The sequence below is a fragment of the Pleurodeles waltl genome, chromosome 7 (genome assembly GCF_031143425.1).
Source record: "Pleurodeles waltl isolate 20211129_DDA chromosome 7, aPleWal1.hap1.20221129, whole genome shotgun sequence".
Taxonomy (NCBI): Eukaryota; Metazoa; Chordata; class Amphibia; order Caudata; family Salamandridae; genus Pleurodeles; species Pleurodeles waltl.
In genome coordinates this window covers 318457692-318472136 of record NC_090446.1, presented here as the reverse complement: position 1 = coordinate 318472136, position 14445 = coordinate 318457692, and positions in this window count along the sequence as shown.

The following is a 14445-nucleotide window of genomic DNA, read 5'->3' as shown; positions in this document are numbered from 1 at the left end:
GGCCTTCAGGAGGCCGAAGGTCCGCTCTATTATCCGCCGTGTACGCCCATGTGCCTCATTGTAGTGTTCCTCTGCCCTTGTCCTGAGATTTCTCACTGGGGTCAGTAGCCATGACAGGTTGGGGTAACCAGAGTCACCTGCAAATGGCGAGGGACAACTGTTAGACACACACTAACCTGTAGGGATGTCACCAGACCCAGACAACCATTCCCAATGACTTGCTTCCAGGTGCTCACCTAATAGCCACACACGGTGCCTCTGGAGTTGACCCATCACATAAGGGATGCTGCTATTCTGCCGGATGTAGGCATCATGCACTGAGCTAGGGAACTTGGCATAAACATGGGAGATGTACTGATCTGCCAAACATACCATCTGTACATTCATGGAATGGTAACTCTTCCGGTTTCTGTACACCTGTTCACTCCTGCGGGGGGTACCAAAGCCACATGTGTCCCATCAATGGCACCTATGATATTGGGGATATGTCCCAGGGCATAGAAATCACCTTTCACTGTAGGCAAATCCTCCACCTGAGGGAAAACGATGTAGCTCTGCATGTGTTTCAGCAGGGCAGACAACACTCTGGACAACACGTTGGAAAACATAGGCTGGGACATCCCTCATGCTATGGACACTGTTGTTTGAAATGACCCACTTGCAAGGAAATGGAGCACTGACAGCACCTGCACTTGAGGGGGGATTCCTATGGGATGGCGGATAGCTGACATCAGGTTTGGTTCCAGCTGGGTACACAGTTCATGGATTGTGGCACGGTCAAGCCTGTAAGTGATGATCACATGTCTTTCCTCCATTGTCGACAGGTCCACCAGCGGTCTGTACACCGGAGGATGCCGCCATCTCCTCGCATGTCCCAGTGGACAGTGCCTATGAAGGACAACAGCGAGCACAGAGTCAACCAACTCAGAGGTACGTACCCACAGCTAACACAGAACACGAATCATAATCCGAAAAGTGGCCTGTATGTGTGTTGAGTCTAGACCTAGGAATGTGTGACGCAAGTAAAAATGAAGTCATGTGGGCCCCTGAAATGGCGACAATGGGATGTGAGGTAACTGCGCTGGCGTTGTACACCGTCGCGGTAGGCGGACGAACACCACAGCACAATGCTGCATTGGTTAACATTGGACCCTATGGGTCCCATGAGCCAATGACGATGTACGCCGGTGGTGACGGTACACACCGCCGCGGATGTGACCGCCTTTTTCTATCTGTTCAATCACTCGATACCTGATCTTCGACAGGAGAGGACCTACACTGCAAGTGCTGCTGTGACCTCGGTCTGGAAGAGACAATGGCTTGAGTGTCTGGGGAAAGGGCCCCTGCCTTCACATCGGAGGAGTTGGAGAAACTCGTGGATGGGGTCCTCCCCCAGTACACGCTACTCTACGGTCCTCCAGACAAACAGATAAGTACACTAGGAGCATGCTGTATGGGCTATGCCTGTGTGGAGTGGGATGGATGAAAGAAGGGGGGGGAGATTGGGGCGTGCATGAAACGACGGTGAGTGCATGTGCCACATGGCAAGGGTAGGGATGGGGGCCAATGACTGTGATGGTGCAGTTGGTAATAAGTTTCTCTTCCCCCTGTACAATTCATGTAGGTCAGCGCCCACCAGAAAAAAGATATTTGGCGTGCCATCGCCAAGGACGTCTGGACCCTTGGGGTCTACCACAGACGGAGCACCCACTGCCGTAAAATATGGGAGGACATTCGTCGCTGGAGCAAGAAGACAGCGGAGGCTCAGCTGGGGATGGCCTCCCAACGTGGGAGGGGTGGCCGTTGCACCATGACCCCCTGATGTTCAGGATCCTGGCAGTGGTGTACCCGGAGTTGGATGGGCGCTTGAGGGCATCACAGCAGCCACAAGGGGATGAGTACACTCTCATCCTGCTTATTTTGCACACAGTGGAGGTGTCTGGGTGGGGGAGGTGGGCTGTGGGTTTCTCTAGGCCAGGGCGAGTTCCGTAGGCAAGGTCCCTCCATAAGGCAGACCATGTGGCACCCCACCCCACCTCTGTAGAGTGCCAAGTACACCTAGTGATGCCCCTGTGTCATCCATGTGTGCAGATGTCGTCCATAGCGTAGTAGGCCATTTCCCAGGAATTGAACAGTGGAGCCCAAGAGCGCGGCATAGTGCAGGGGGCTTCTGTGTCTGTTGTGTCCAACAACGGTAGCGGTAATGCATGCACTCAACATGTCTTTCTTCTTTTGTCCCCCCCTTTTGGTGGTCTCCCTGTTCTTGTGTGCATTAGCATCATCAGGCGGAGCAGCAGTGGCACCGGAGCATGAGGGGGCTGCATCCCACATGGCTTGGAGGGCCACACTACGGACTCGGACTTCACCAGTGGGACGGAGGGCGAGGGGAGCTCCACGGCAGGGACAGGAGCTGACACCAGCAACACGGACTCGTCCTCTGATGGGAGCTCCCTTGTGGTGGTGGCAACATCTGTGCCCCCCATCTGCAGGTACAGCCGCCATCCCCCTTCCAGCACCGCCCTCCCAGCAGCCCCTCAGCCTTTGCCCCGTGCCTTCTCACCCAAGAGTGTGGGCATCACATTCGCCCCAGGCACCTCAGGCCCTGCCCCAGTCACCCCTGCTGCCCTCAGTGAGGAGGCCATTGACCTCCTCAGGTCCCTCACTGTTGGGCAGTCTACCATTTTGAATGCCATCCAGGGTGTCGAAAGGCAGTTGTAACAAACCAATGCATTCCCGGAGGGCATTCATTCTGGTCAGACGGCCCTTCAGCGAGCTTTTCAGACTCTGGCTTCAGCACTGATGGCAGCCATTTTTCCTGTGTCTAGCCTCCCCGCTCCAACTTCCTCCACCCAGACCCAATCCCCTGTACCACAGCCTATCCCAAGCACACCCCTAGACCAGCATGCACACACGTCAACACACAAGGGAAGCTCAGGCAAACATAAGCACCACACATCCCACCGGCACTCACGCAAGCATCACACACATGCAGTCACACCAACATCCACTGCCTCCACTGTGTCCCCTCCTCCTCATCTCCCTCCTCCCTCCCAGTCTCGTCTACACTCACACTTGCATGCACTACATCTACAGCCACCACTGCCATCACCAGCACACACCACCACACCCCGCTCACGTGCAGTCACCACCCCCACTACCATTCACACGTCCCCTGCGTCCTCTCCCATGATACACAAAGGCAGGCACACACCCTCCCAACAGCCATCCACCTAACGACAGCCTCCAGCGCATGCACCTTCACCCAAAGTCAGCAAACGAACACCTCTTACAACCACAACCTCTTCCTCCACTCCCAAACCCTCTCCAGCTACCTTTCCCAGTGTCTCCGAAAAACTTTTCCTGTCCAACCTTGACCTCTTTCCCACACCTCCCCCACCCCATCCATCTCCTAGGTCCCGAACTAGCACCTCAGCCACAACATCTCCGGGACCAGTGGTGCCTGTAGTCACCGGAATCTGGAGTGCACCGGCCACTAGGGCAGCAAGTGTGGCACGGAGCTACAGCACGGACAGTCCCCCACCTGTCAAGCATCAAAAGGTGGCCAGTGCTCGGCGGGAGAAGGGGAAGACTCCAGCCACCAAAGCCGCTCCCAGGGCTCCCGGTGGGAGTGTGGAGTCAAATGCGACACCTTCCAAGGTGGGGAAGGGCAACAAGAAACCAGGAAAGTCTGGGAAGAGCAGCACGGCTGAGGAGTCCGCCATCATCCCCGCTGCCCAGGAGGCCACAGCCGTCATCCCCGCTTGCCAGGAGGCCACAGCCATCATACCCGCTGTCCAGGAGGCCACCGCCATCATCCCCGCTGCCCAGGAGGCCACCGCCATCACCCCCGCTGGGCCAGAGACGACCACCAGCACAAGCCCAGTTGGGCTAGAGAGGACCGCCAGTGCAAGCCCCGCTGGGCTAGAGAGGACCGCCAGCACAAGCCCCGCTGGGACAGAGAGGACCACCAGTACAAGCCCCGCTGGGACAGAGAGGACCGCCAGCACAAGCCCCGCTGGGCTAGATAGGACTGCCAGCACAAACCCTGCTGGGACAGAGAGGACCACCAGCGCAAGCCCAGCTGGGACAGAGAGGACTGCCAGCGCAAGCCTCGCTGGGACAGAGAGGACCGCCAGCAGCTGAGTCACTGCAAAGGAGCCCACCGCCTCAAGCGCCACTTAACAGGGCACCTCCTCCCTGCTGCCCTCAGTGAGGAGGCCATTGACCTCCTCAGGTCCCTCACTGTTGGGCAGTCTACCATTTTGAATGCCATCCAGGATGTCGAAAGGCAGTTGTAACAAACCAATGCATTCCCGGAGGGCATTCATTCTGGTCAGACGGCCCTTCAGCGAGCTTTTCAGACTCTGGCTTCAGCACTGATGGCAGCCATTTTTCCTGTGTCTAGCCTCCCCGCTCCAACTTCCTCCACCCAGACCCAATCCCCTGTACCACAGCCTATCCCAAGCACACCCCTAGACCAGCATGCACACACGTCAACACACAAGGGAAGCTCAGGCAAACATAAGCACCACACATCCCACCGGCACTCACGCAAGCATCACACACATGCAGTCACACCAACATCCACTGCCTCCACTGTGTCCCCTCCTCCTCATCTCCCTCCTCCCTCCCAGTCTCGTCTACACTCACACTTGCATGCACTACATCTACAGCCACCACTGCCATCACCAGCACACACCACCACACCCCGCTCACGTGCAGTCACCACCCCCACTACCATTCACACGTCCCCTGCGTCCTCTCCCATGATACACAAACGCAGGCACACACCCTCCCAACAGCCATCCACCTAACGACAGCCTCCAGCACATGCACCTTCACCCAAAGTCAGCAAACGAACACCTCTTACAACCACAACCTCTTCCTCCACTCCCAAACCCTCTCCAGCTACCTTTCCCAGTGTCTCCGAAAAACTTTTCCTGTCCAACCTTGACCTCTTTCCCACACCTCCCCCACCCCATCCATCTCCTAGGTCCCGAACTAGCACCTCAGCCACAACATCTCCGGGACCAGTGGTGCCTGTAGTCACCGGAATCTGGAGTGCACCGGCCACTAGGGCAGCAAGTGTGGCACGGAGCTACAGCACGGACAGTCCCCCACCTGTCAAGCATCAAAAGGTGGCCAGTGCCCGGCGGGAGAAGGGGAAGACTCCAGCCACCAAAGCCGCTCCCAGGGCTCCCGGTGGGAGTGTGGAGTCAAATGCGACACCTTCCAAGGTGGGGAAGGGCAACAAGAAACCAGGAAAGTCTGGGAAGAGCAGCACGGCTGAGGAGACCGCCATCATCCCCGCTGCCCAGGAGGCCACAGCCGTCATCCCCGCTTGCCAGGAGGCCACAGCCATCATACCCGCTGTCCAGGAGGCCACCGCCATCATCCCCGCTGCCCAGGAGGCCACCGCCATCACCCCCGCTGGGCCAGAGAGGACCACCGGCACAAGCCCAGTTGGGCTAGAGAGGACCACCAGTGCAAGCCCCGCTGGGCTAGAGAGGACCGCCAGCACAAGCCCCGCTGGGACAGAGAGGACCACCAGTACAAGCCCCGCTGGGACAGAGAGGACCGCCAGCACAAGCCCCGCTGGGCTAGATAGGACTGCCAGCACAAACCCTGCTGGGACAGAGAGGACCACCAGCGCAAGCCCAGCTGGGACAGAGAGGACTGCCAGCGCAAGCCTCGCTGGGACAGAGAGGACCGCCAGCAGCTGAGTCACTGCAAAGGAGCCCACCGCCTCAAGCGCCACTTAACAGGGCACCGCCGCCTCAAGCACCGCTGAACAGGGCACCTCTGCTCCAAGCACCGCTGAACAGGGCACCGCCGCCTCAAGCACTGCTGAACAGGGCACGCTGCCTCAAGCACCGCTGAACAGGGCACAATGCCTCAAGCACCGCTGAACAGGGCACAGCCGCTCCAAGCACCGCTGAACAGGGCACCGCCGCCTCAAGCACCGCTGGCCCATGAGCGCCAAGGGCACTGATGCTACTGAGTCCGTCACGAGCAGGATGAAGCACTCTGGGCACAATGCCCTCTCCAGAACCAGTGGAGAGATACATCCACTACCTCTGTCCTTAGCAGGATGAAGCACTCTGGGCACAATGCCCCCTCCAGAACCAGTGGAGAGATACATCCACTACCTCTGTCCTTAGCAGGATGAAGCACTCTGGGCACAATGCCCCCTCCAGAACCAGTGGAGAGATACATCCACTACCTCTGTCCTTAGCAGGATGAAGCACTCTGGGCACCAAGCCCCCTCCAGAACCAGTGGAGACTGTTATCCACTTGAGAGACTGTGGCTTTCCACTCCCCAGGATGGAACAGTGGGCAACCCACCCACTGTATAGACTTGAGAGACTGTGGCTTTGCACTCCCCAGGATGCAGCAGTGGGCAAGCCACCCACTGTATAGACTTGAGAGACTGTGGCTTTGCACTCCCCAGGATGTAACAGTAGCCAACCCACCCACTGTATAGACTTGGGAGACTGTGGCTTTGCACTTCCCAGGATGCAGCAGTGGGCAAGCCACCCACTGTAGAGACTTGAGAGACTGTGGCTTTGCACTCCCCAGGATGGAACAGTGGGCAACCCACCCACTGTATAGACTTGAGAGTCTGTGGCTTTGCACTTCCCAGGATGGAACAGTGGGCAACCCACCCACTGTATAGACTTGAGAGACTGTGGCTTTGCACTCCCCATGATGCAGCAGCGGGCAAGCCACCCACTGTAGAGACTTGAGAGACTGTGGCTATGCACTCCCCACGATTGAACAGTGGGCATGTGTCCCCCTCATGGATTTGGCATCGTGCACTCAAGCGGCTGAGGTGCCCCCCCTTTCCCTCCCCCTGAGGTGCCTATTTTCTTGCTCTGTGATGCCCCTGCAGTGTTCTCTCTGTCATGGTCGGGGATCTTGTGTGGACCTCACCCATACTGTGTGGGCCCAGTGTTCCACAGACTTAATTGGAGCACTAGCTGGACTACTATGCTTGGTGTATATTTTGTTTCTGGTGTATATATATATATATTTTTGCGTACTTGATTTTAATATATTACAATGGTTACACTCATTTTCTTTTGTCTTTGCATTCTTCCGAGGGGGTTGTGGGGTGTAACTATCATGTATAAATATATATTAGTGCGTGTGTTGTAGTGGGTGAGGGTGGGGGTGGGGGTGTTGCGTGTGTGTGTCCCTATTTTTTCCCTCCCCGTCCCCTGTGTCGTAGGTGCAGTACTCACCGTGGTCTTCCCGCTTGCGTTAGTGCTCCTGGTAGAGGAGCAGGAAGACTATCGCAGGGAGAATTTGGAGTTCCGGCTCCATGGTGTCCTGGTTCCTCGTGGGGTGTGTGGAGGTGAGCGTTTTCCCTTTGAAATCCTGTTTCCGCCGTGTTTTTATCCGCAGTGAATCTGCCCCAGAAAAGGTGGCGGATTGGTAGGTTGTGATACAGTGGGCGTTACTTTGTCCTCCGCCTGTCTGTTGGCGGTGACCACCAAGCTGTTTGTTTGTACCGCCGTGGTGGTCTGAGTGTTAAAGTGGCTGTCTTTGTTGGCGGTTTCCGCCACTGTCGTATTTGCAATTTTTTTACCGCTGGCCTGTTGGCGGTATTACCGCCGCATTAACACCGACCGCCAGGGTTGTAATGACCACCTATGAGTCTTACTTGCAGCATCATCGTACCAAATGTGTATAGTGTCTGCTGATTCTCTTTAACATTTACATGGCTCCGCTCGTAAACATCGTCCGATCGCACAACCTCAACATCATCTCTTACGCTGATGACACCCAGCTGATCCTCTCCCTCACCAAGGACCCCGCCACCTCCAAAACCAGCCTCCACAAAGGAATGAAGGACATTGCCGAATGGATGAAGAACAGCTGCCTGAAACTGAATTCTAACAAAACTGAGGTCCTCATACTCGGATCCACCCCCTCCACCTGGGGTGACTCTTCGTAATCTGCCACACTGGGAACCACACCGACACCCAACAAACATGCACGCAACCTGGAGTTCATCCTGGACTCATTGCTAAAAATGACCCAGCAAGTCAATGTGTCTCTTCCTCCTGCTTCAACACCCTCTGCCTGCTTCGGAAGATCTACAAATGGATCCCCATCGGAACTAGAAAGACGGTCACCCAAGCACTCGTATGCAGCAGATCAGACTACGGCAACACCCTCTACGCAGGAACAACGGCCAAGCTCCAGAAAAGACTGCAACGCATACAGAACATCTCTGTTCGCCTCAACCTGGACATCCACTGCCACAGCCACAACACAGCCCACCTGAGAGACCTGCACTGACTCCCCATCAACAAGAGAATCACATTTAAACTCCTCACCCACGTTCACAAAGCACTGGACAACGCTAGACCAGAATGCCTCAACAGGCGGCTCTCCTTCTACACCCCGACCTGACACCTTCACTCCACTGACCTTGCCCTCACCACTGTCCCACACATCCACAGAACGACTGCCGGTGGCATCATTTCCCCACCTTGCCGCCAAGACGAGGAACACTCTTCCTATCCACCTGTGACAGACACAGGACCTATTAACCTTTAGGAGACACCTCAAGACATGGCTGTTCGAGCAGTAGCAGCATCCCCCGCCTCTCCACCCCTCAGTGCCTTGAGACCCTTTTGGGTGAGTAGTGCGCTTTACAAATGCTTTGATTGATTGATTGATAGACTTAAGATTCGTGAAACTTGTTTATTCTTCACTGTCTACAGATTTCTATCCTGAGTTTGAAGATGTGTATTCTTCTGATGCCATGGGAAGGTCTGGATTGACTCTGCGTGCTCAGAACATTCAACCTAACAGTTCATTTGTTCTGATGATGGTCTTGATCAGACAAGGAACACAGTTGGCTAATATATCCATACATGTTAGCTGTTGTTTAAGTTGTCTGAAAGCCAATGTTCCTGCTGAAGTATATAGGTCGATCGTCCACGGAGACCGGTATGACCATCTGTAACTCTATCAACTCTCATTGCTTAGTTTGAAATTATTTTTTTGCACTGGGTGATAGGCACTATGGGCCAGATGTATCAAACTTTTTTGCATTTGCAAACGGTGCGAATTGCAAAAATGCCTTCTACAATGTATGAAAGGCATTCGCAGTGTGAAAATAAGGAATTGCTAAAACTGCGAATTTTTGTGACTTTGACTTGGTTTTGACTGCAGCAAACAACATATTTCAAATAGCAACATGATTTACCAAATCGCTATTTGCGTGACACAAACTGCGACAAAGATTGCGATGTCGCAATGCAATGCATCAAAAATTCGCAAATTGGGAATATTCGCAGAATGGCCTTGTGCACATGCAATTTACCACGAATTGAATTCAGGTGGTAACCAGGTGCAACCTATATAAAGAGACCAGGAATGACTCAGCCTCTTTTCCACAATGGCTGCACTCTATATCATGGCAAGGAGAATGAGGATCTTGGCAGGTTTGAAGAGAGGAAGGAGGAGACAGGAGCGCATTTTCAGAGTGCGCATAACCCTATATGACCAGACAGAGGATGAAAATTATGAGAAGTACGTGTTATGCTCATACCTGATAGCAGATCTACAACCCATACTGCAGTGCACCATATACATGACCAATAATATACCCACCCATGTGCAGGTATTATGCTCCCTGCACCTATTAGCCTCAGGGAGCTATCAAGGGGTTATTTCAGCAGCAGGAGGGGTCTCACAGAGTTCTCTCTCACGCTTCTTCAATGCATTTCTCAATGCAATGCAGAGCAAAATACAAGAGCACATAAGGTTTCCCAACACTCCATAGGAATTACAACAGACAAAAATAAATTTCTATCAGATCGCACAGTTCCCACATGTCATAGGTGCCATCGAAGGGACACATGTAGCAATCTGTCCACCATCGGCCACCGAGTATGTGTATCGCAACCGTAAGAACCATCATTCCATGAACATAAAGGTGATTAGCAATGCCTCCAACATAATAACCGATCTTGTGGCCAGATACCCAGGTAGCACACATGACTCGTACATCTTTCACCACAGAGGGATTCACACAAGACTTCTATCTGGGGAGCTTGGCAAAGGATATCTACTGGGTAATGTAATAGTTGACAATGTTGCATTGATGTTATTGTGACATCAGATATCAACAGTACTCATTTCATTTCACTCTCTGTTAATTCCAGGAGACATTGCCTACGCAGTGTGGACCTATATACTGATGCCCTACCTGAGCCCTGCAATGCCAGCAAAGAGGAGGTACAATGCTGCACACAGGGCAAACCGCAGTGTAGTGAAGGGAACCTTCCGACTGCTGAAGAGCCTTTTCAGGTACATTCAGAAGAGTGGAGGTGCACTACAGTACAGCCCAGAGACGACCTTCAAAATTGTGGCTACATGTGCAATGTTGCACAACATTGCAACGAGAAGGGGCATAACAGTTGAACCAATGGAGCCGGACTCAGATGAAGATGGTGATCCCTTACCACCCCATCACCCAGTAGACAGGAGCAGTGCAGCAGAGGGCAGGAAAAGAAGTGCAGACATCACGCACATCCATTTCTGATGTAAGTAATGACAACACCACTTCAATATTATAGCCCTCATTACAACCCTGGCTGTAGGTGTTAAAGCAGCGGTAATATCGTTAACAGGGTGGCAGTGACAAAAATGGAATCACGGCCATGGCAGAAACTGCCAACACATAAAGCCACTTTAACACTCCGACCGCCACAGCGGTAGCAACAAACACCGCAGCGGTAACCGCCAACAGCCAAGCGGAAGACAGTGTACCGCCCACCCCATTACAACCCGCCCATCCGCCAGCTTTTCTGGGGCGGTACCAACACCATCAAAAGCACTGCAGAAACAGTACACAGAAGGGAAACCACTCACCTCTGGACACCCAAGGAAGAACCAGGACGCCATGGAGCCCGAACTACAGGTGTTACCCATGCTGGTGTATCTTTTCATGTACCAGGAGTACCAACGGCGGAGGCGATGACCGCAGTGAGTACTGTACCTAGCACACAGGGAAGGGGGGAGGAAAAAGAGAGAGACACACACACGCAACACCCCTACCCCCACCCTCACCCCAACACCATACACACAAACACATGCATCAACATTACATATACACCCCGTAACCCTCTGAAAGAACTCAAGGACAAAAGGAATGGAGTCAAATGAGTGTAATATTAGAAATAGTCAGATATAAGTTAGAAATTCAAAAACCGTATTTACAAAATATACAATATGTACATAAGGCGGTACATTGTTCACTCAAAATGTCCATAGGCCACTGGGCCAAAACTCATAGGCCAAGCCCACATTTGACTCCTGCCTCAATACGGAGAGAACTATGCAGGGGCATCAGATCAAAAACACACAGGCACCTCTGGGGGACGGGGAAAGGGGGGGCACCTCAGCCGAAAGATGGGACAACACCTCTGCTTCTGGAGGTGGCTCCATGCCCACAGCGATGTCCAGGGGAGTGCACTGGCACAATCGCTCAACTCTCTCAAGTGTGTGCTGTGGCCACTGCTTGGTCCTGGGGAGTGCAAAGCCACAGTCTCTCTAGTGGGTGGTTTGCCCACTGCTTGGTCCTGGGGAGTGCAAAGCCACAGTCTCTCTAGTGGGTGCTCCCCTCGCCCTCTGTCCCACTGGTGCCCTCACCGTCGGTGGATTCGGCCTCCAGGTCCATGTGGGATGCAGCTCCCTCCGTCACTGGTACCTCTGCTCCTTCGCCAGATGATGCTAATGTACACAAGGACAGGGTGACAAAACAAAAAGGGGGGGAGAGAAAGAGGATAAACTTGGTCAATGCCAGCAACAACACCACCGTTGACGTACACAACTCATAGGAAACAACCCTATGCACTATTCCATTCACTACAAGTTACAATGCTAGTCACCAGCCCATACAGTACAATGCTTAACGCCATCAGCTGCACACCTGAAACAAACAGGGCCCTGACCAATAGTAGATGCCCACTAACACTATTGGGTTTGGAGTGCTTCAAAGCCCGCCCAACAAGGGACCTACCCTGGCATGTTCGCCCTGGCCTAGGGGCAGCCACAGTCCACATCCCCACCCAGGTAAAACCTTAATGCGTGCAAAGTAATAAATCTGAATTTGTACTCACCCCCTTGTGGCTGCTGTGATGCCCTCAAACGCCCATCCAACTCCGGATAGGCCACCGCCAGGATGCAGAACATCAGGGGGGTCAGGGAACAAGAGGCATCCCTTCCTCATTGGGAGGCCAGCCCTAGCTGGGCCTCCGCCATCTTCCTTGCCCAGTGGCGCAGGTCCTCCCAATATTTGCAGCAGTGGGTGCTCTGCCTGTCAAAGACCCCCAGGGTCCGCACCTCCTTGGCGATGGCATGCCAAATACATTTTTTCTGATGGGTGCTGACCTGCAGGAAAAAGACAGCAGAAAAGGGAATTAGTTAACCGCCTGGACCGTCACACTCATGGCCCACCATATCCCTCCCATGCCCTGACGCACATACATTGACCACCATACACGCAGCACCCTGGCCAGGATGCCTCAGCACCCCTACATGTGGCTTACACACACAGCACTCCATATATTCATGGCCCATGCATCATGCTCGCATTGTACTCACCTGTTTGTCTGGAGGACAAGTGTAAAGTGTACTGGGTTAGGACCCCATCCACCAGTCTCTCCAAATTGTACGAAGTGAAGGCAGGGGCCCTTTTCCCAGGCACATGAGCCAATGTCACTTCCAGACACAGGTCACAGCAGCACTTGCATTGTAGGTCCTCCCCTGTTGAAGGTCAGGTAGCAAGTGAGTGAATAGATAGAAAATGGCGGTCACGTCTGCAGCGGTGCGTACCATCACCGCCGGTGTACATTGCCATTGGCTCCTGGAACCCATAGTGCTCAATGATAACCAATGCGAAGTTGTGTGGCAGTTGTCGACCACCTACCGCAACGGCGCACAACGCCAGCGGAATTACCTCATTTCTACTTGTCACTCCTCACAGGTCAGGCAGCTGCCATTTCAGGGGGTCACAGTCCATTGCACCTAACTGCGTCACAGCAGACATCAGCACAGCAACTGACTCTCAGATTTACATATTGGTTCTGTAAATGAAGAAATGCATCATTACTGCAATAGATGTGTGAATTTGACCCTCTGCTCACCGTTTTCCTCCATAGGCTTCAACTGCTGAGGATGAATATGAGATGGAGACATCCTCCAGTGTACAGACCCCTTGTGGACCTTGCAACAATGGAGGACAGACACATTATACTAACACACAGACTTGATCGGGCCACAATCCAAGAACTGTGTGCCCAATTGGAGCCAGACCTGATGTCAGCTATCCACCAGCCCACAAGTATTCCCCCTCTAGTGCAGGTCCTGTCAGTGCTCCATTTCCCGGCAAGTGGTTCCTTCCAAACAACAGTGGCCATGGCATCAGGGATGTTTCAGCCAATGTTCTCCAACGTGTAGACCAGAGTGTTGTCAGCCCTGCTGAAACACATGTGCAGCTACATTGTATTCCCAAAGGTGGGGGATTTGGCCACAGTGAAAGCTGACTTTTATGCCCTGGGACATATCTCCAACACCATTGGTGCCATTGATGGTACACATGTAGCATTTGTCACCCCCCCCCCGGATAAATGAACAAGTGTTCAGGAATAGAAAAAGCTATCACTCTCTGAATGTGCAGATAGTGTGCCTGGCGGACCAGTACATCTCCCATGTAAATGCCAAGTATCCTGGCTCTATGCATGATGCCTTTGTCTTGAGGAATAGCAGCATCCCATATGTGATAGCTCTACTCCAGAGGCACCGGGTGTGGCTAATAGGTGAGCCCAAGGTCCCCACACAGTATATGTTGATGTCTGGGTATGGGGTTGTCCCTAAGGGTTGGTGTGTTTCTAACAGGTATCCCTCGATATTTGCAGGTGACTCTGGTTACCCCAACCTCTCAGGCTACTGATCCCAGTGAGGAATGCCAGGACAAGGGCAGAGGAACGTTACAATGAGGCACATGGGTGTACAAGAAGGATGATTGTGAGAACCTTCGGCATCCTGAAGGCCAGGTTCCAGTGCCTCCATCTGATAGGTGGATCCCTGTACCACTCACCTAAGAAGGTGTGCCAGATCATTGTTGCATGTTGTATGTTGCACAACCTGGCCTTGAGACACCAGGTGCCTTTTCTGCAGGAGGATGAACCTGGAGATGGTCTTGTGGCAGCGGTGGAGCCTGTGGAGAGTAAGGAAGAGGAAGCAGAGAATGAAGAGGTGGACAACAGAAGTACTATCATACAGCAGTACTTCCAGTGACACACAGGTAAGACACTGAAACTTCACTTATCATTTCAGTTTTCTGTTGAACATTGGACATGGCAGCATGATTTCCCTATGTTTATGGCCACTTACTGTACCCTTTGGCATCTCTATTTTCAG